This window comes from Haematobia irritans, chromosome 2, assembly GCF_050003625.1.
Source record: "Haematobia irritans isolate KBUSLIRL chromosome 2, ASM5000362v1, whole genome shotgun sequence".
In the NCBI taxonomy this organism is placed as follows: domain Eukaryota; kingdom Metazoa; phylum Arthropoda; class Insecta; order Diptera; family Muscidae; genus Haematobia; species Haematobia irritans.
In genome coordinates this window covers 190,907,610-190,932,272 of record NC_134398.1, presented here as the reverse complement: position 1 = coordinate 190,932,272, position 24,663 = coordinate 190,907,610, and the positions used below count along the sequence as shown (strand labels likewise).

Here is a 24,663-nt window from a genome sequence, read left to right as displayed (position 1 = left end):
ATCTTGTTGTGATAACTAATTTGTTTTGTCAATGTGTCACCAAACCCAACTGAAAGTCTGTATAGCAAATAAGTTAGTTGTGTTAACAGATTTGATAGTTATAAAAGGAACTTGTTGCTATGGACTACATATATGACAACAAATAATCTTTTGTTTCATTAGTTATATAAAACTTAAAAATGCAAATTAGATTTTTTCATAATTTTTTAATTCCGGTAGCTTTGCAAGTTAAGCATCAAGGTAAGTAAGATAAACATTAAGTTGCAACTTACTCTTCATCATTTCCCTTAATTTCTATAAAATTTCTATAGATATCTTAGCAAATGTTACCAGTACTGAGGTTGGGAAAGGTAAACATATAGATTGTCTGCTTCATCAGCGGTCTCAAAATTTCAACATTCCCCTGATGCCGATATATAAGAAAAATTTCATGAGCCATGATTGAATCCCAAGTCACACTGAAAATTGATCACATGATTGTGAGTGGTCGAACTAACTGTGCGTGGCCGAACTAAAAAAATTAGTGTATGGGCGTGAGTATTGGCGGCAGTTGGGAAAATCCATGTTATTCATTTGCTATGGGACGCGTTCAACGATGATAATGTGGTACTACAACAATTGGAAATACTTGATTCTGCTTTTGAAGATTTTGAAAATCTCCACCTTAGCTATTTCATGGGATTATCTTTTACCGTTCATTAAGAACTTTTTACAAGTTCCTTTTTGGTTAATAACTAGAATATACATTAATATATAATAAAATAAAAACTAAAATGATGTTTTCTTTAAATTCGCAAGTATTGGTCGTCGGACAATAATTAGTTGGTTGTACAAACGAATGCAATTTTAATGGTTCTGTTGGCTAATTAGACTGTTAATGTACCCAAAATTTAGTTCTTTAAACTACTTTATGTACTGTTGTGCCAGACAACAATTGGTTGCTTCAACAAATTTTGTCGGTTATATTCTGATAGTAGATGTGACCAAATAATTTGGTTGGCAAAAAAATTGGTTGGCACAACAAATTTGTTTTCTGTGTGTATAATAAATTTTATTTTTTATTTCTACAGAAAATTTAGTCAAAATTTTATTTCTATAGAAAATTTAGTCAAAATTTAATTTCTATAGAAAATTTTGTGAAAATTTAGTCAAAATTTTATTTCTATAGAAAATTTTGCCAAAATTGTATTTCTATGGAAAATTTTGTGAAAATTTTATTTCTAAAAATTTTGACAATATTTGTCAAATTTTTTTATCTATACTTTTTATTTCCATAGAAAATATTCTCAAATTTTATTTCTATAAAAATTTGTAAATTACTGGACACCCACCGACGACTAAATTTTGTCTAATGAGGAGAGGTTAATTTTAATGTGATGTATAGCAAACGCCTCACGAAAGTTGTTCACTTTTTCAGAGCGTCCAAGTATGGAAGATTTCACTGTGTAAGATTAGGTCAGTCTAATACAGTTCATCGTCAAACAATTATGTCAATGGAAAATTTTTTAGGAAATTTAATATGTTTTCCATGAAAACAATCATCAATCATCTCCTTATGACTTTCATTCAGAATTTATTTTAATTTTTTGTTTGTTTTCGTATTTTAAACAAAAATCCAATCAATCGATTTTATATTTATTTACAGTATCATTAAATTTTTACCATTTCGTAATTCATGAAATAAAATCTTAAAAAGACATTTTGAAGCCCATCTTCATCATATACCAGCGGATGTATGTATGTACATCCGTACGTACATCATTGCTCGCAGTCATCATCATATTCATAAATTCGTGAGTGCTTCATGGAAATCTCATAAAAAAGCCCCATTTCGTTTACAAGTGAAGCTCGAATTTACAATGGTGCGATTTGGTGTTCCCTTTGTTTTTGGCATTTCCACTCACGTCCGTATTTAAAAACGGTTAATATTCCAAGTGCCCAAAAATATGCCAAACGAAATTTCAGAATTGGATCTCAGGCCCATTCAAAATCTACTTGAAACGCATAATAAAAATAAAATAAGCGAAGGCCCCCACAATGGTCAGGCGAGCGCATCGAAATGGTGGATAGATGGCAGCACCGTTAAAGGGGTTGTGGTGGTGGTGAATGTCTGTTAATATGGGTAAAATGAAAAATTTCAAATGGTAAAGGAAGTTGGGGGTTAAACAAGAGCCCATTTACCCTGTATCTGGCAATAGATAGGAAACCTTAACTTCGAAATACAAACACGTTTGGAATAAATAAAAAAATAAATATGTTAAAATAAAAACAACACAATTGTACCAACGAATATTGCTTAATGAAATGATTTTTTTAAGCAACAGATTTTGTCGGATTTTTTTTTGAGTATGGAATGAGAAATGGATAGATTTCTACCCATTTATGATGGCTTTATGAAATATTTAATTTTATGTTATTTTTTTAATATGCTCTTTCAAATTTGTATGCTTGGGAGGACTTTTAAAAAATTTTATTTATATTTTATGATTTTATGATTTTTTTTTTTTTTTTTTTTTGCTTTGTGCAATTACAGTTGCCCGTTTTTTCCCTAACCATTCGACACGCATAGCCATTTACACCTCATCCTGGATTATAAGAAAAATTCTATATACGTGAAGTTAATGTTATTTGAATTTAAATTGGACTCAACCGAATACTGGGTTTTTATCTTTAATAAATAATTAACATACAATCGTTATATCAATTTGTAATTGGGAAAATGAGAGTGGAAAAGCAATTGCAAGTACACTAATAGAAAACAAGTATATACGGCCGTAAGTTCGGCCAGGCCGAAGCCTATGTACACTCCAACATGGATTGCGTAGAAACTTCTTCTAAACACTGCCATCCACAACCGAATTACTTAAATTGCGGTAAAGCTACCGTCTTCTAAATTGTATGTAAGTCTATACGAGGTATATATTAAATCAAAAAAGATCGATTAAATACGTATATAATTCAGTTTGACAAAATTTTCTATAGAAATAAAATTTTCACAAAATTTTAACAAAATTTACTATAGAAATAAAATTTTCACAAAAAGTTTCTATAGAAATAAAATTTTGACATAATTTTCTATAGAAATAAAATTTAAAAAAAAAATTCTAAAGAAATAAAATTTTAAAAAAATTTTCTATAGAAATAAAATTTTGACAAAATTTTCTATAGTAATAAAATTTTGGTGTATTATTTTTGGCTCGAGTGGCAACCATGATTATTAACCGATATGGACCAATTTTTGTGTGATTGGAGGCCGGCTATATATACCTATAGACCGATATGGACCAATTTTGGTATGGTTGTTAGCGGGATCGGTTTATATGGGGGCTATATATAATTATTTACCGATGTGGACCAATTTTTGCATGGTTGTTAGAGACCATATACCAACACCATGTACCAAATTTCAGGGGGATCGGATGAAATTTGCTTCTCTTTGAGGCTCCGCAAGCCAAGTCTGGGGATCGGTTTATATGGGGGCTATATATAATTATTTACCGATGTGGACCAATTTTTGCATGGTTGTTAGAGACCATATACCAACCCCATGTACCAAATTTCAGGGGGATCGGATGAAATTTGCTTCTCTTTGAGGCTCCGCAAGCCAAGTCTGGGGATCGGTTTATATGGGGGGCTATATATAATAATGGACCGATGTGGACCAATTTTTGCATGATTGTTAGAGACAATATACCAACACCATGTACCAAATTTCAGGCGGATCGGATGGAATTTGCTTCTCTTTTAGGCTCCGCAAGCCAAATCTGGCGATCGGTTTATATGGGGGATATATATTATTATGGACCTATGTGGACAATTTTGGCACGGTTGTTAAAGATCATATACTAACACCATGTTCCAAATTACAACCGGATTGGATGAAGTTTGCTTCTCTTTGAGGCTCCGCAAGCCAAATCTGGGGATCGGTTTATATGGGGGCTATATATAATTATGGACCGATGTGGACCAATTTTTGCATGGTTGTTAGAGACCATATACCAACACCATGTACCAAATTTCAGCCGGATCGGATGAAATTTGCTTCTCTTTGGGGCTCCGCAAGCCAAATCTGGGGATCGGTTTATAAGGGGGCTATATATAATTATGGACCGATATAGACCAATTTTTGCATGGTTGGTAGAGACCATATACTAACATCATGTAGCAAGTATCAAGTCTATAGCTTGTTTCGTTCGGAAGTTAGCGTGATTTCAACAGACGGACGGACGGACATGCTTAGATCGACTCAGAATTTCACCACGACCCAGAATATATATACTTTATGGGGTCTTAGAGCAACATTGTTAGAGACCATATACCAACACCATGTACCAAATTTCAGGCGGATCGGATGAAATTTGCTTCTCTTTGAGGCTCCGCAAGCCAAATCTGGGGATCGGTTTATATGGGGGCTATATATAATTATTTACCGATGTGGACCAATTTGTGCATGGTTGTTAGAGACCATATACCAACATCGTGTACCAAATTTCAGGCGGATCGGATGAAATTTGCTTCTCTTTGAGGCTCCCCAAGCCAAATCTGGGGATCGGTTTATATGGGGGCTATATATAATTATGGACCGATATAGACCAATTTTTGCATGGTTGTTAGAGACCATATACTAACGTCATGTACCAAGTCTCAAGTCTATAGCTTGTTTCGTTCGGAAGTTAGCGTGATTTCAACAGACGGACGGACATGCTTAGTTCGACTCAGAATTTCACCACGACCCAGAATATATATACTTTATGGGGTCTTAGAGCAATATTTCGATGTATTACAAACGGAATGACAACGTTAATAAAGGGTGATACGGTCAAAATTTGGTCAATATAAACTTGACATATTTCTTTCAATTTTGCATTTAAAAAACCTGAACACCCCTCATTTTGAAGGTGTATGTGTGTAGAATGTTGCTACTATTTTGATTTTGGAATTTACTCTTCAGTTGTCAAAATGCCGTCCAAGCAAGAAGAGCAGCGTATCAAAATTTTGCTCGCGCATCGCGAAAATCCGAGTTACTCGCACGCAAAGCTGGCAAAATCGCTAAAAGTTGCCAAATCATCCGTTACAAATGTAATTAAAGAGTTTGGGGAACGTTTGTCGACAGCCAGGAAGTCTGGATCGGGGGGAAATCGAAAACCGGAAGCCGCCGAGACGACAAAGAGAGTTGTCGGCAGTTTCAAGCGAAACCCTAACCTCTCTCTCCGAGATGCCGCAAATAAGCTGGGTGTATCGTCTATAACCGTGCATCGAGCCAAAAAACGAGCCGGACTATCGACTTACAAGAAGGTAGTGACTCCAAATCGCGATGATAAACAAAATACGACGGCCAAAGCGCGATCCCGGAGGCTGTACATGACGATTCTGACGAAGTTTGACTGCGTTGTAATGGACGACGAAACCTACGACGAAACCTACGTCAAAGCCGACTACAATCAGCTTTCGGGACAGGAGTTTTATACGGCAAAAGGAAGGGGAAAGGTAGCAGATATTTTCAAGCACATAAAACTGTCAAAGTTCGCAAAGAAATATCTGGTTTGGCAAGCCATCTGTACCTGTGGCTTGAAAAGCAGCATTTTCATAGCTTCCGGGACTGTCAACCAAGAAATTTACGTGAAAGAGTGTTTGAATAAACGTCTGCTGCCTTTCCTGAAGAAACACGGTTGTTCCGTACTGTTTTGGCCGGATTTGGCATCTTGCCATTACGGTAAAAAGGCCATGGAGTGGTACGCCGCCAACAACGTGCAGGTGGTTCCCAAGGACAAGAACCCTCCCAACACGCCAGAGCTCCGCCCAATTGAGAGATACTGGGCTATTGTCAAGCGGAACCTAAAGAAGACCAAAAAAACTGCTAAGGAAGGTGGACAAAGTGGCTGTACAAAATCTGATGGCAGGTGTCAAGCGTGAGGCCCGGCAATTCCGATTTGGAAAAGCGAAAGCCTAACTGAATATTTTTCCTGAATTTTATACTAATTGAACTTGAAAAAGAAATTTAATGTGATTTTTTAAATAAACGATTTCACCGATTTACACGCGTTTTCCCTTGACCAAATTTTGACCGTATCACCCTTTATACCCCCATCCTATGGTGGAGGGTATTAAAAAACACGTTCGAAAATCGTGAACAGACGGTAACAAAATGAAACGGAAACCTTAACGAAAATCAAAACGGAATGTTCACGGTTTGGTCTATGAACGTTAACGGCTTTCGTTTTTCCTTGGCCATGAAAAGGCTAAAAAAAGTATTCGATGGACGTCCTTATGGCAAATCCGTCGGTGGTGCAATGTGCTAGGGCGACTGCTAATGCGTATGGAGCAGACAATCCAGGTTCGAGTCACGGGAGCGGATTCGTAACCATTACGGTTTCCGATCATGAACGCTGCACTGAAAAAAAAATTGTCGTGAGGTCAAAGATTTCATGTCTTTAAAATACGAATACAAATTTTGCTTAGCATAGAAGACGCATTTCTCTAAAATAAAGTTATTTTCCTTGTCCAAAAGTCGATAAACTTTTCAATGAAGTCGTATTGTCCTTATAATTAAGTGATTTGACTTAAAAATGGGTATCTTAACATGAAAGAAAAAAATTATAGGCTAAGGTCAACTTGACTTTAATAATTCAGAAAAATTCTTTAAATTTAATGAAATTGTCTTTAAATTTGTTGTCTATTTGCAACTTGACTACAAAGCAAAAAATCGTTCAAATATAGGACATGTTTTTCAAAACTTTATTTTTAAGAAGTTTTTTACTTCAAACATAGCATAATTTCTACTGGAAGTCGAGTCTTAATTTGGAAAATAATTGCCGTTAACTCGTTTTTAAAGGACTTTGATAGCATATGAAGAAAAAAAGCTGAGAAAGCGAAAAATTAAAATTTGCTTCCTAGAAGCAAGTACACAAAACCTAAATTTAAAAGAGAATTGTGTCTTAAAAGTATCCTTACTTGTATTCTCCGCTTCTTTGGCTCGGAATCAATACCAAATTTTTTAATGTAAAGACAAAATCTTTGGAACCGAGTATGCTTTTTTTTCAGTGTGGTTGTTTGTTTTGACAACGCTTGGTATCATTTTATCGTTATCAGATTGACACAATCTTTTCTCCATTTGACACCATATATGTGTTGATTCACCTATTGAAGAAAATTATTTAATTTGAAGGAAAATATGCAAAAATGCCTTTAGCGCTATTCGCGATGGACGCATTTGTGGAAAAATTTCAAAATTGTAAGAAATTCTGACCTTGTGAGAAATTTTTGTTTATTAGTTTATTTTAGTTAATCGTTATTTGTGTATAATTTTTAACCCTTTTTAGTGATTGATTTGACCTTGTGAGAAATTTTTGTTTATTAGTTTATTATATTTTATTAGTTTATTTTAGTTAATCGTTATTTGTGTATAATTTTTAACCCTTTTTAGTGATTGATTTTTCTACCAGTGTAGAGGATATAAAAAGAGATCTTCATTTATACTGAAATTTAATTTTAAGAAATTATTTTGTTTACGTATGCTGTTCATTGCACCTTCCTACTTTAATTCTCCCGTTTGACCCTTAATTTTAAAATACTGTTTTATTGTAAGTCCATCTTTATCCATATCATCTTTTAAAAAAAACAGCAATGACAAGCATATTACAAATTACGGAAATTTGTAATTAAAAATCTTCCACTGGTCTTCACTCACCTTGCCACAAGTCGTTAATAGCTTTCTTGCACACGAATAATTTCGATTATTGTTGTGATTCTTATTGTATGGCATTATCCTTTAATTTTATGCTGCACACTCACACAATAGCAATTTAGCATTGCATTGTCCTGCAATTCGGGACAATCGTTTGTATGCAAATTTTTTGCACATTTGGCATTTCCAGTTAATTGTTCATGATTTATGGGAATGTTTATTTTGGCAATTGTACACGCCTCTGTGTTATTGAGATGTTGAAACTCCAGGAGATTACGATGAAGCCATATGATGTGTATGTGTTAGTGTAAGTGAATATAAGACTTCCTTTCATGGTCTCTATTGTGTTTGTGAAAAACATTGGCCCTCTCTTCATTCATGTCTCCATTGGCATATTGTCAAATTTTATTACAAAGGATGGGAGGTCTTAAAAGTTTGTATTTCTGTTTGTAACAAAATATGATTCACTGACTGGGAAAAACAGAAACATTGTGGTGAATTTTGAACCGCAATCTATTATAGTTAATAATTTACTGATCCGATATTTGTTATACCCTCCACCATAGGATGGTGGAGGGTATAACAGCGGTGGATTATCCCACCTCAGTAATGCTGGTGACATTTCTGAGGGTTTCAAAGCTTCTCAAAGTGGTTTTACTGCAATGTGGAACGCCGTTCGGACTCGGCTATAAAAAGGAGGTCCCTTTTCATTGATCTTAACATGGAATCGGGCAGCACTCAGTGATAAGAGAGAAGTTCACCAATGTGGTATCACAATGGACTGAATAGTCTAAGTGAGCCTGATACATGGGGCTGCCACCTAACCTAACCTAACGAGCCAATTGCTCATACATATTGTTTTTTTTTTTTTTGAGTTAATTGATTTTCCTTCGTACCACGGTACCCCAATTTTCGCCCTTCGGACTACTGTACCCAATTGCTTGCTTTGCGTCACTGTACGCATTGCAACAGTTGTCATTGCTTGCATAAAGTACAAGTGATATCGAAGGGAGGCTACTTCCATCGCACAACATTTTTTGAATTACACGTTGGTAATTCCCATTTAGTTGGTAGTACTGCCGACTTAAAAATGTTGACCTGTCGGGACGATGGCATAAATCAACCGAGTCTTGACGAATAGTAAAGCGAGTGGCAACGACTGCAGCCGAACTTCCGATAGCAACACCCGATTCATCCCAACGCGATTCGTTCGCATCCCGAGTGTAATTAACGCGATTCGTTCGCATCCAAACCTTGTGGTAGATTAGCACTCCCCACTCCCTTCTCCTATCCCCCCTTCCTCTCTAAGGCTATACTAGCACCCCTTAACGCGGTTCGTTCGCTTTCGCAGTTAGGCTGCTTACGCGGTTCGTCCGCTTACGCGATTCGTTCGCTTACGCAGTTCGGCTGCTTACGAGGTTCGTCCGCTTACGCGATTCGTTCGCTTAACAGGTTGGCTGATAAGTCCCCGGTCTAACAAAGAAAAACACATTTTTTTGTCAAAATTCGTTTTTATTATTCAACATAGTTCCCTTCAAGAGCGATACAACGATTATAACGACCTTCCAATTTTTTGATACCATTTTGGTAGTACTCCTTCGGTTTTGCCTCAAAATAGGCCTCAGTTTCGGCGATCACCTCTTCATTGCAGTCAAATTTTTTCCCTGCGAGCAGCCTTTTGAGGTCTGAGAACAAGAAAAAGTCGCTGGGGGCCAGATCTGGAGAATACGGTGGGTGGGGAAGCAATTCGAAGCCCAATTCATGAATTTTTGCCATTGTTCTCAATGACTTGTGGCACGGTGCGTTGTCTTGGTGGAACAACACTTTTTTCTTCTTCATATGGGGCCGTTTTGCCGCGATTTCGACCTTCAAACGCTCCAATAACGCCATACAATAGTCACTGTTGATGGTTTTTCCCTTCTCAAGATAATCGATACAAATTATTCCATGCGCATCCCAAAAAACAGTGGTCATTACTTTGCCAGCGGACTTTTGAGTCTTTCCACGCTTTGGAGACGATACACCGGTCGCTATCCACTCAGCCGACTGTCGATTGGACTCAGGAGTGTAGTGATGGAGCCATGTCTCATCCGTCGTCACATATCGACGGAAAAACTTGGGTGTATTTCGAGTTGACAGCTGCAAACACCGCTCAGAAACATCAACACGTTGTTGTTTTTGGTTAAATGTGAGCTCGCCCGGCACCCATTTTGCACAGAGCTTCCTCATATCCAAATATTGATGAATGATATGACCAACACGTACCTTTGATATCTTTAAGGCCTCTGCTATCTCGATCAACTTCATTTTACGGTCATTCAAAATCATTTTGTGGATTTTTATACCCACCACCATAGGATGGGGGGTATATTAACTTTGTCATTCCGTTTGTAACACATCGAAATATTGCTCTAAGACCCCATAAAGTATATATATTCTGGGTCGTGGTGAAATTCTGAGTCGATCTGAGCATGTCCGTCCGTCCGTCCGTCCGTCCGTCCGTCCGTCCGTCTGTTGAAATCACGCTAACTTCCGAACAAAACAAGCTATCGACTTGAAACTTGGCACAAGTAGTTGTTATTGATGTAGGTCGGATGGTATTGCAAATGGGCCATATCGGTCCACTTTTACGTATAGCCCCCATATAAACGGACCCCAAAATTTGGCTTGCGAGGCCTCTAAGAGAAGCAAATTTCATCCGATCCGGCTGAAATTTGGTACATGATGTTAGTATATGGTTTCTAACAACCATGCAAAAATTGGTCCACATCGGTCCATAATTATATATAGCCCCCATATAAACCGATCCCCCGATTTGGCTTGCGAGGCCCCTAAGAGAAGCAAATTTCATCCGATCCGGCTGAAATTTGGTACATGGTGTCAATATATGGTCTCTAACAACCATGCAAAAATTGGTCCACATCGGTCCATAATTATATATAGCCCCCATATAAACCGATCCCCCGATTTGGCTTGCGAGGCCTCTAAGAGAAGCAAATTTCATCCGATCCGGCTGAAATTTGGTACATGGTGTTAGTATATGGTCTCTAACAACCATGCAAAAATTGGTCGACATCGGTCCATAATTATATATAGCCCCCATATAAACCGATCCCCCGATTTGACTTGCGAGGCCGCTAAGAGAAGCAAATTTCATCCGATCCGGCTGAAATTTTGTACGTTATGTTAGTATATGGTCTATAACAACCATGCAAAAATTGGTCCACATCGGTTCATAATTATATATAGCCCCCATATAAACCGATCACCAGATTTGACCTCCGGAACCTCTTGGAAGACCAAAATTCATCTGATTCAGTTGAAATTTGGTATGTGGTGTTAATATATGGCCTCAAACTCCCATGCAAAAATTGGTCGACCTCCGGTGCCTTTTGGAGAAGCAAAATTCATCCGATCTGCTTGAAATTTGGTACGTGGTGGTAGTATATATTTAACAACCATGCCAAAAGTGGTCCATATCAGTCAATAATCGTACATAGCCCCATATAAACCTATCCCGAGATTTGGTTTTGGAACCTCTTGGAGGAGCAAATTTCATCCGAGTGAGTTGAAATTTGGTACATTGTGCTAGTATATGGTCGTTAACAACCATGCCTAACTAGGTCCATATCGGTCTATAGTTATATATGGCCCTCAGATAAATCGATCCCCAATCACACAAAAATTGGTCCATATCAAGTTCATAATTGTATACAGCCCCCATATAAGCGACCCCCATATTTCAATTCTGGCTCTCTACGTACAAAAAGTCCATATCGATTCGTAATTATTTGTAGACTTAACTATACATAACTTTTTTGTCTAATATATACCATATATGGACTAAATCACAGTCTTTCGTAGAAGTTTCTACGCAATCCATGGTGGTGGGTACATAAGATTCGGCCTGGCCGAACTTGCGGCCGTATGTACTTGTTTTTTTTTGATGTTTTCGTCGGTAACCACCTCTTTCGGGCGTCTACTGCGTTCACCGTCCTCCGTGCTCATTTCACCACGCTTGAATTTTGCATACCAATCAATTATTGTTGATTTCCCTGGGGCAGAATGCGGAAACTCATTATCAAGCCAAGTTTCCACCTTATTTTTTCCCTTCAGAAAACAGTATTTTATCAAAACACCATTTTCCATTTTTTTCACAATAACAAAAGTTGCTTCACAAAAGACGCTCTATCTCACAAACTAATTGAGTTACAGACGTCAAATTTTGACACGAATCATTTGAAGGTCGGTTCTATATAAAAATAATATGCATTTAATACTAGCGACGCCATCTATGTGTCAGACCGGGGACGTATCAGCCAACCTGTTACGCAGTTTGGCTGATTACGCGGTTCGTCCGCTTACGCGATTCGTACGCTTACGCGGTTCGTCCGTTTAGGTGATTCGTTTGCTTACGCAGTTCGTTCGCATCAATACAGTGCTAGTATAACCGAATCCTTTCCCTGTCCTTCTTCTCGTTAACCAACACGAACACCATCGGCCCGACACCATCATCATCCTCGTATACGAGCACTATCGGCCCAACACAATCGTCGCCTCTGCACACGACCACCATCGGCCCGACACCATCGTCATCCTCGTACACGATCACCGACCCCATCGTCATCCTCGTATACGAACACCGCCGGCCCGATACCATCGTCATTCCCGCACACGAAGATCATCGGCCCCAACGCAATCGTCATCTCCGCACACGAACACTATCGGCCCGACCCATTCGTCATCCTCGTATACGAGCACCATCGGCCCAACACAATCGTCGCCTCCGCACACGACCACCATCGACCCGACACCATCGTGCACGATCACCGTCGGCCCGAACACTATCGGCCCAACCCCATCGTCATCCTCGTATACGAACACCGCTGGCACGATACCATCGTCATTCCCGCACACGAACATCATCGGCCCGACACAATCGTCATCCTCGTATACGAACACCGCCGGCCCGATACCATCGTCATTCTCGCACACGAACATCATCGGCCCCACTTCGTTGTCATCTCCGTATACGAACATCACCGACCGTCACCACAGCATCATACCGTCGCCCCATCGTCATCAGTCAACGCCACACTGTTTTCCCGACACCCTTACCAATGCACCGCTTCATCACCGACAGCGCTTCTTCGTCGACACCAGCCGACACCGTTCGCCGTCATCACCAATTAGCATCACCTCGTCATACTGCCGACACCGACCCATCATCGTCACCAGCCAACCCACCAACACCGTTTCATCATCATCAACACCGCCCATTCATCGTCGTCACCAGCCAGCTTCGCACCGTTTCAACATAGTCACCAACCAGCATTGCACCAGTCCTCGTCATCGTCCAACAGCCCACAGTTCTTCACAGGCGAAACCCCACCAGTCGTCGCCGCCCCTTCAGCCCGCTCATTGCCCTTACCCATAATTGTATTGTATATAAATAAGAATTGCTAATAAAAACCCGCAAAGGAATAAAAGTAGTGTGTTGTTATTTAATGTTTGTGGATCCTTAAAAGGTAATCCTGGACGGCCACTGGCCTACGAAGCCAGTGGCCGCCCACGAAGAAAACCATGTTACACGTGTTGTTCGCAGAAAAAATCTCACGAAAATATTTCCAATTAATATATAAATTGAATTTTAAACAAGTATATACATGAACCAAATATTAGGGTTTCCTTTGAAATTTCAGGAGGGTTTGAGGACTTGAGGACACTTCCCGAAGATAAATTTAAAGATTTCACCTATGACGACTATATCAGATTCTGGATTTATAAGAACCATTTTTGATTGAGTTTTAGAGGAATCATTAACATCTCTTGTAAGTGTGCAAGAAAATTATAAAATAACGTCTTAATTTGAAATCTTAAATCTGTGGAAGTAAAATCTGAAAATTTTACATTGAGTTTCAAGCAATTTTCATGATCAGTGCGCCTTCTACACCGTCAAGAAGTGAAGTCGGTCTATATGGAGGCATTATCAAATGGACCGATAAAAACTTAATCCGATACACGTTTTTGTGAGCCTAAAATATCAGAATATTTACAAATTCAGGCAAATCAGATAAAAACTACGGTTTCTAGAAACCCAAGGACATAAATCGGGAGATCGTTGTTATGGGGGCTATACTAAAATATGGACCGATACTCACCGTTTTCGGCACACCTCTTTATGACCCGAAAATACCTCTAGATTTCCAATTTCAGGCAAATAGGATAAAAACTTCGGATTCTAGAAGCCCAAGAAGTAAAATCGGGAAATCGGTTTATATGGGGGCTATACCAAAATATGGACCGATACTCACCATTTTCGGCACACCTCTTTATGGTCCTAAAATACCTCTAGATATCCAATTTCAGACAAATTGGATAGAAACTACGGTTTCTATAAGCCCAAGACCCAAAATCGGGAGGTCGTTTTATATGGGGGCTATACCAAAACATGGACCTATACTCACAATTTTTTGGCACACGTATTTGCGGTCCTACAATACCTCTAGATTTCCAATTTCAGGTAAATTGAATAAAAACTGCGGCTTCTATAAGCCAAAGAAGTAAAATCGGGAGATAGGTCTATATGGGGGCTATACCAAAATATGGACCGATACTCACAATTTTTGGCACACCTCTTTATGGTCATAAAATCTCTCTAGATTTCAAATTTCAGGCAAATTGGATAAAAACTACGATTTCTATAAGCCCAAGACCCCAAATCGGGAGGTCGGTTTATATGGGGACTATATCAAAACCTGGACCGATATAGCCCATCTTCGAACTTGACCTGCCTGCAGACAAAAGACGAGTTTGTGCAAAATTTCAGCACGATTGCTTCATTATTGAAGACTGTAGCGTGATTACAACAGACAGACAGACAGACGGACAGACGGACATCGTTATATCGTCTTAGAATTTCTCCCTGATCAAGAATATATATACTTTATATAGTCGGAAATCGATATTTCGATGTGTTACAAACGGAATGACAAACTTATTATACCCCCATCACCATTCTATGGTGGTGGGTATAAAAATATTCAATTAATAATTTAATTTATTTAACAACGTTTTTAATTGAAACAAAAATCAATCACAAAAATTAATAGTATCAATTAATTTTTTAATTTACTTTCACTTAAAGTTTTAATTGATACTATCATTTCTGTGATTGAAGACATTTCAATTAAAAATTAATTGAATCTATTAATTTCTTGATTGAAGATAAAAAATACTTTTGCTAAGGAAATTTTTAATTAAAAGTTAAATTTTCCATATAAACCATTTGTGAGAAAGTTCCGTATTTCCTTTCCAAACTTGGGAAACAACCTACGTATATACGTACTCGTATATATGCAGGACGATTACATTAATTTCGGAATTATTCTGTTGTGAAGGAGTTTCACGCGTAATAACGATTGTTGAAATATCCATATGGACAATAAATACAACCAAAGGCTTTGTATTTCACCTGGACATGAAAGTAAATGGGACGGACTATTATGTTGTATAAGTAGAGGGAGATTCAGCACATAAACACAACGAAAAAAAAAAAACTCTGTCAACGCTATATGAATTTAAACTGAATTCAACATTCATCACAAAAAAGGGACATAAATGCAATTAATATTTTGTAGCATCCTTTGAATTGATGATTCGTGTACAGCCTAGCACCAAAGTAACCTATCAACTATTGAGACTCTATTGAAAAAAAAAAAAAAATAAACAAAACGTGAAAAAAAAGAAACCTATCACAGATTCCAATCCATTTATAATCTTAGCAATCTCATTGCATTCAGTGTGTGCGCCATATCGTTGCCAAATGATTTTCCCTTTTCAACTTCAGACAGATTGGATCTATTCAGGCACGTTAGCTTTATGTGTGAAAAACATGACACTGTTTTTCATCTCACACCCGCTCTCTTGTAATTGGAGTCTATTCATTTGCAATGTTACTCTGATTGAGGGATTTTATGTTTCGTTTGAAAAACAGAAATTGCATTTCAAATCATAAGCCCTATCACCGCGATATTGTAATGCAGGTGGCTCATAGATGTCAAGGAGTTTAAATAAATACACAGAGAAAATAATTAAAATTGAAATAAATTCAATTTTCAAATCAAAAATGTTCAAATCAGAATTATTTTTAGATATAAAATAATCAATGATAAAGGGTGGTTAAAATTTCAAGGGTTGATTTTGATTAAAGCACAAACTATTTAGGAAATTATTGTAATTTTATTTTATTATGATAACAGGTTGGCTGATAAGTCCCCGGTCTAACACATAGCTGGCGTCGCTAGTATTAAATGCATATTATTTTTATATATTATCAACCTTCAAATGATTCGTGTCAAAATTTGACGTCTGTATGTCAATTAGTTTGTGAGATAGAGCGTCTTTTGTGAAGCAACTTTTGTTATTGTGAAAAAATGGAAAAAAGGAATTTCGTGTTTTGATAAAATACTGTTTTCTGAAGGGAAAAAATACGGTGGAAGCAAAAACTTGGTTTGATATTGAGTTTCCGGACTCTGCCCCAGGGAAATCAACAATAACTGATTGGTATGCAAAATTCAAGCGTTGTGAAATGAGCATGGAGGACGGTGAACACAGTGGACATCCGAAAGAGGTGGTTACCGACGAAAACATAAAAAAAAATCCACAAAATGATTTTGAATGACCGTAAAATGAAGTTGATCGAGATAGCGGAGGCCTTAAAGATATCAAAGGTACGTGTTGGTCATATCATTCATCAATATTTGGATATGCGGAAGCTCTGTGCAAAATGGGTGCCGGGCGAGCTCACATTTAACCAAAAACAACAACGTGTTGATGTTTCTGAGCGGTGTTTGCAGCTGTTAACTCGTAATACACCCGAGTTTTTCCGTCGATATGTGACAATGGATGAAACATGGCTCCATCACTACTCTCCTAAGTCCAATCGACAATCGGCTGAGTGGACAGCGACCGGTGAACCGTCTCCGAAGCGTGGTAACACTCAAAAGTCCGCTGGCAAAGTAATGGCCTCTGTTTTTTTGGGATGCTCATGGAATAAATTTTATCGATTATCTTGAGAAGGGAAAACCCTTCAACAGTGACTATTATATGGCGTTATTGAGCGAGCGTTTGAAGGTGGAAATCGCGGCAAAATGGTCCCATATGAAGAAGAAAAAGGTGTTGTTCCACCAAGACAACGCACCGTGCCACAAATCATTGAGAACGATGGCAAAAATTCATGAATTGGGCTTCGAATTGCTTCCCCACCCACCGTATTCTCCAGATCTGGCCCCAGCGATTTTTTCTTGTTCTCAGACCTCAAAAGGATGCTCGCAGGGAAAAAATTTGGCTGCAATGAAGAGGAGATCGCCGAAACTGAGGCCTATTTTGAGGCAAAACCGAAGGAGTACTACCAAAATGGTATCAAAAAATTGGAAGATCGTTATAATCGTTGTATCGCTCTTGAAGGGAACTATGTTGAATAATAAAAACGAATTTTGACAAAAAAAAATGTGTTTTTCTTTGTTAGACCGGGGACTTATCAGCCAACCTGTTAGCTCTTGAATTGATGCTGTCTTATTCAAATAACCCCAAAGAAAAAAGTCCAACGGTGTTAAATCACATGATCTTGGCAGCCAATTGACATCGCCATTACGTGAGATAACACGGACATTGAATTTGTTGCGCAAAAGAGCAATTGTTTCCTTAGCTGTGTGGCAAGTGGCACCGTCCTGCTGAAACCACATATCGTCCACATCCATATCTTCCAATTCGGGCCATAATAAGTTCGTTATTATCTCACGATAGCGAACACCATTCACAGTAACTGCCTGACCGGCCTCATTTTGGAAAAAATACGGCCCGATGATGCCGCCAGCCCATAAACCGCACCAAACAGTCACTCTTTGTGGGTGCATTGGTTTTTCGACAATCACTCTTGGATTCTCATTCGCCCAAATGCGGCAATTCTGTTTATTGACGAATCCACTGAGGTGAAAATGTGTCTCATCACTGAAGACGATTTTCTTCGAAAATTGATCATCCATTGTTGCCATTTCTTGGAACCATTTAACACGTTGTTGGATTGTGTATCTCTCCTAGGTTCAAATTGAGTAAGTCTGAAATAGAGAAATGTCAAATAAAATTCGGAAAAAAACTTGGCGTTTAGGTGTGGTTCACATTCACATATTTGTAAAGAAATTTATTATAGATAATTTTTTCTTTAACATTAATTAGCGAATTAAAAAAAAAAATATATAAAAATAAATTATTTTGATCGCTTCTGTAGCAAAACAATTGCCTCTTAAATTTTCTAAAGGGTGATTCTTTTGAGGTTAGGATTTTCATGCATTAGTATTTGACAGATCACGTGGGATTTCAGACATGGTGTCAAAGAGAAAGATGCTCAGTATGCTTTGACATTTCATCATGAATAGACTTACTAACGAGCCACAACGTCGAATTTTCAGTGAATGGGCCCTAGAAAAGTTGGCAGAAAATCCGCTTTTTTATCGACAAATTTTGTTCAGCGATGAGGCTCATTTCTGGTTGAATGGCTACGTAAATAAGCAAAATTGCCGCATTTGGAGTGAAGAGCAACCAGAAGCCGTTCAAGAACTGCCCATGCATCCCGAAAAATGCACTGTTTGGTGTGGTTTGTACGCTGGTGGAATCATTGGACCGTATTTTTTCAAAGATGCTGTTGGACGCAACGTTACGGTGAATGGCGATCGCTATCGTTCGATGCTAACAAACTTTTTGTTGCCAAAAATGGAAGAACTGAACTTGGTTGACATGTGGTTTCAACAAGATGGCGCTACATGCCACACAGCTCGCGATTCTATGGCCATTTTGAGGGAAAACTTCGGAGAACAATTCATCTCAAGAAATGGACCGGTAAGTTGGCCACCAAGATCATGCGATTTGACGCCTTTAGACTATTTTTTGTGGGGCTACGTCAAGTCTAAAGTCTACAGAAATAAGCCAGCAACTATTCCAGCTTTGGAAGACAACATTTCCGAAGAAATTCGGGCTATTCCGGCCGAAATGCTCGAAAAAGTTGCCCAAAATTGGACTTTCCGAATGGACCACCTAAGACGCAGCCGCGGTCAACATTTAAATGAAATTATCTTCAAAAAGTAAATGTCATGTACCAATCTAACGTTTCAAATAAAGAACCGATGAGATTTTGCAAATTTTATGCGTTTTTTTTTTAAAAAAAGTTATCAAGCTCTTAACAAATCACCCTTTACATATTTTATTTGGTAAAATTTAATTTTGATAATAACTAATTATACAATATACAAAAAATAAATACTCTTGAAGTAATTCTCATAAAAAATCTAAAGTTCCTTTAAATAATGTTACAAAAATATATTTATATACATTTTCTAAGAAAAGAGAACATTTCTCCAAAATATCTCAAATACACATAGAAAAACAAAATCCAAAATTAGTGTAAATGTACATTTCATTATTTTTGGATGTTATTTTATTTTTTTTTAGTGTATTTGTAAAGCTGCGCTATGTAAAATTTTTCACTAATTGCTATTAATAATTTCATTCCATTTAATTACAGAATATATTCAGTGAATTCAACTACAACATATCATGTTTTTGTAACATTTTATAATCAATACTTGCCGTTTTTATATGGTAAAATATGGAGAAACAATTGCAGACATCTTTTCCACATATGAGCGAATTTAATGTCTATTTGGCGAAATTCAATTACACTTGAGTGGTTGTTATGCAGTCGGTGTTGCGAGTGAGGATTTTACTATTGATTTTTTTCAAATAAAACAAGTAAGTAAAGACTAAAGTCGGGGACGTCCAACTTTGGTGCTATATATAAAGGTTTATATTCCCATATACATATATCTAAATCTGATCCGATCTGGACAAAATGTGTTATACTTCTACAAAATATATAGACTTGAAATTTATATCGGCTAATGCCCTGGGGTGGAACACAATGCTAGGAAAAATTTGGGATACATTTAAATTTGAAACAATTTTTATGCAACTTCACAAAAGTGTACTTATGATTTATCCGTGGATAGATATGAATAAGAAGTAGAGGAAAATTAAAGTAATTTTTACAATTTTATTTTTTACGATTTTACAAGGAAAAATGTGGATTTTGGCCATTTTTGCCCAAATCTGAGAAACATATGGGAGCTACATCTATATCTGATCAGATTTCGGCACACATTACGCAACTATCAGTTGCATTCATTGTGCAAAATTTATAGCAAATCAGGGAAAAACTCTGGCTTTTGGGGCTATACCCAAATCTGAACCGATTTAAATCAAACTTGTCACACTTGAAGTAAATCAGAGAAAATCCTGGCTTCTGCAGCCATATAAGTGCATATCGGGCGTAACAAATATATATGGGGGCTATATCTAAATCTGAAGCGATGTCAACCAAATTCGGTATGCATATCTAGAATGTTAATTGTACTTCCTGTGCAAAATTTCAGAGTGAAAATTTGGTCTGCGGTTGTCATCTGAATCTAACTCAGGCGGAAGATTTATATGGTAGCTACATCTAAATCTGAACCGATGTCCACCAAATTTAACACACTTTACTATATCGGTAATTATACTCCTTGTGAAAAAGTTGAAGCGAATCGTAGGAAAACTCTGGCTTCTGAAGATAGGGTTTTCGGAGTCTTAACACATGTGAGCTATACCAAAACATGGACCGATCCTCACCATTTTCGCTACACCTATTTACGGACCGAGAATACCTCTAAATTTTGAAATTCTGGCAAATCGGATTAAAATTTCGGTGTCTAGAAGTCAAATCGGGAGATCGGTCTCTATGGGGGGGTATATCAAAATCGATCGATACGCCCCATATTCGGCTTACATATGTGTTGAATGTAGTTGTCCCCTTCTCATGAATTTCTTATTAATTTGAATTTAACGGTCACTTTTATACTGTATGCATTTACTTGATAGTTGTAAGATAGATGGCAACTTGAGGTCATTTCATGTTACTCGCTCGACTTGCGAGTTGAACTGTCAAGTCAATGAGCATGACATGGTCTCTTTTTCCATCGAACCATCGAGCCCTCAACAACTCTTACTCTAAGAATACCTCAATAAAATGTAAGTTACGAATGCACAAAGAAATAGGTGAGCGTTATTATTTATCCCAACGAAACGAACATAAGTTCATTGCTGGCCACTGCACTGCATAAGGTAATAAACTGAATAAGACCTAACTACCATAAGGTAACCACAAACCATAAGGTAATACTTTTCCTGATCACTAATGAATGCGCTCACAACTTGAGACAGCTGTTGTAGTTCCCTATTTTCGTTATGATAAGCAACAATATGTGTGGATCCAAAATACCTCTTGATTTTGAATTACAGGCAAATCGCATAAAAAATTGGGATATCTACACACTTAAGAGGTCAAATCTGGAGATCGGTCTACCATATGCTATATGAGGTAAATACTCCAGATTTTGAAGTCCAAGAAGTCAAATCGGGAAATAGGGCTATATGGAGGCTAACCTAAACGTTGGACCGATTAGATTTTCAATTTCAGATAAATCGGGTAAAAATTGCGGTGTCTAGAAGCCCAAAAAGCAAACTCGGTAGATCGGTCTATATGGGGGCTATACCATAACATGGACCGACACACACCATTTTCGACACACCTGTTTGTGGTACTAAAATACCTCCAGATTTCCAATTTCAGACAAATCGAAAAAATCTACAGTTTCAGAAGCCCCAGAAGTAAAATCGGGAGATCAGTCTATATAGGGGCTATACCAAAACATGAACTGAATTACACCATTTTCGAAATTCCTCTTTGTGGTCCTACAATACGTCCAGATTTCCAATTACAGACAAATCGGATAAAAACTACGGTTTGTAAAAGCCCAAGGAGTAAAATCAGGAGATCGGTCTATATGGGGAGGCACCGTGGTGGAATGGTTAGCATACACAAGGTCGTGGGTTCGAACATTTTTCAGCTGTGGATTATCCCACCTCAGTAATGCTGGTGATATTTCTGAGTGTTTCAAAGCGTCTCTAAGTGGTTTCACTTCATTGTGGTACGCCGTTCGGACTCGGCTATAAAAAGGAGGTCCCTTGTCATTGAGCTTAACATGGAATCGGGCAGCACTCAGTGATAAAAGAGAAGTTCACCACTGTGTTAACACGATGGACTGAATAGTCTTAGTGAGGCTGATACATCGGGCAGCCACCTAACCTAGCCTATGGGGGCTACACCAAAACATGGACCGATATACACCATGCGACACTCCTCTTTGTGGTCCTAAAATACCTCTAGATTTTTAATTTCAAGCAAATCGAAAAAAAACACGGTTTCTAGAAGTTCAAGACCCCAAATCAGGGGATCGGTGTATATGGAAGCTATATCGAAACATGGACCAATATTGTTCATCTTCAAACTTGGGTGACGTGCAGACAAAAGACGAATCTGTGAAAAATTTCAGGACGATAGCGTCATCATTGAAGATCGTAGTATTGTTATAACAGACAGACAGACAGACATGCTTATATCGTTTTACAATTTCTCCCTCATCAAAAAAAAAAAAAAAAAAAAATATATATATATATATATATATATATATATATATATATATATATATATATATATATATATATATATATATATATATATATATATATATATATATATATATATATATATATATATATATATATATATATATATATATATATATATATATATATATATATATATATATATATATATATATATAGTCGAAGCTCTGTTTAACGAATATCCCATTTAGCGAAAATCCATTTTAACGAACGTCAAAATTCTTAACATTGAGTATTCTAAATAACGAACAATTGAACAAAATTTACGTTCGATTTAACGAAAAGGCTTTTAATCTTAAGAAAATAAACAACAACAAAATTCAGCAATATTTGACGATTGGGAGTATGGCTTAAGTCCTTAGGAAATGTCCACAAAGTACGGCATTCCCAAGATATTTAGATTCCATTAAAATGTTTGAAAACACATATTCAATGGCCGGGTAACTGGTAAAGTAAGGTTAGATAGAGTGGCGCAGCTTCGCTACGCACTGAAAAAAAAAGCATAATCGGTTCCAAAGTTTTGTCTTTACTTTAAAAAATTTGGTATTGATTCCGAGCCAAAGAAGCGGAGAATACAAGTAAGGATACTTTTAAGACAATATTCTCTTTTAAATTTAGGTTTTGTGTACTTGCTTCTAGGAAGCAAATTTTAATTTTTCGCTTTCTCAGCTTTTTTCTTCATATGCTATCAAAGTCCTTTAAAAACGAGTTAACGACAACTTTATTTTCCAAGTTAAGACTCGACTTCCAGTAGAAATTATGCTATGTTTCAAGTAAAAAGCTTCTTTAAAATAAAGTGTTGAAAAACATGTCCTATATTTGAACGATTTTTTGCTTTGTAGTCAAGATGCAAAAAGACAACAAATTTAAAGACAATTTCATTAAATTTAAAGAATTTTTCTGAATTATTAAAGTCAAGTTGACCTTAGCCTATAAATTTTTTCTTTCATGTAAAGATACCCATTTTTAAGTCAAATCAATTATAAGGACAATATGACTTCATTGAAAAGTTTATCGACTTTTGGACAATGAAAATAACTTTATTTTAGAGAAATGCGTCTTCTATGCTAAGCAAAATTTGTATTCGTATTTTAAAGACATGAAATCTTTGACCTCCCGACAATATTTTTTTCAGTGCGGGAAATGAATCTACAACTTCATATATATATATATATATATATATATATATATATATATATATATATATATATATATATATATATATATATATATATATATATATATATATATATATATATATATATATATATATATATATATATATATATATATATATATATATATATATATATATATATATATATATATATATATATATATATATATATATATATATATATATATATATATATATATAAACGGTAATCGATATTTCGATGTATTACAAACGGAACAAGTATATACGGCCGTAAGTTCGGCCAGGCCGAAGCGTTTGTACCCTCCACCATGGATTGGGTAGAAACTTCTACTGAAGACTGTCAATTGCAAGATAGTCCATACGGGATATATATAGAATGTTGACAAAATAAAATCTTGACAACATTTTCTATAGAAGTAAAATTTGGACAAAATTTTCTATAGAAATAAAATTTTGACAAAATTTTCTATAAAAATAAAATTTTGACATAATTTTCTATAGAAAAAAAATGTTGACAACATTCTCTATAGAATTAAAACTTTGACAACATTTTCTATAGAAATAAAATTTTGGCAACATTTTCTATAGAAATAAAATTTGACAAAATTGTCTATAGAAATAAAATTTTGACAAAAATTTCTCTAGAAATAAAATTTTGACACAACTTTCTATAGAAATATAATTTTAACAGAATTTTTCTATAGAAATAAAATTTTGACAAAATTTTCTATAGAAATAAAATTTTCACAAAATTTTCTATAAAAATAAAATTTTGACAAAATTTTCTATAGAAATAAAATTTTCACAAAATTTTCAATAGAATTAAAATGTTGACAACATTCTCTATAGAATTAAAATTTTGACAACATTTTCTATAGAAAAAAATTTTGGCAAAATTTTCTATAGAAATAAAATTTGACAAAATTGTCTATAGAAATAAAATTTTGACAAATTTTTTTATAAAAATAAAATGTTGACACAATTTTCTATAGAAATAAAGCTTTGACAAAATTTTGCTATAGAAATAAAATTTTGACTAAATTTTCTATAGAAATAAAATTTTTACAAAATTTTCTATAAAAATAAAATTTTGACAAAATTTTCTATAGAAATAAAATTTTGACAAAATTTTCAATAGAATTAAAATGTTGACAACATTCTCTATAGAATTAAAATTTTGACAAAATTTTCTATAGAAAAAAAT

At 36.2% G+C, this 24,663-nt stretch overlaps 1 long non-coding RNA gene across 1 annotated transcript in view; it reads left to right on the top strand.

Moving 5' to 3' along the window:
* Positions 1 to 24,663, top strand: part of LOC142224427 (uncharacterized) — a 423,478-nt gene that overhangs the window by 328,984 nt on the left and 69,831 nt on the right. Inside the window, exon 5 of the long non-coding RNA XR_012719156.1 lies at positions 19,263 to 19,489. This is a non-coding gene — a long non-coding RNA (uncharacterized LOC142224427). The remainder of the gene's footprint in view (positions 1 to 19,262; positions 19,490 to 24,663) is intronic.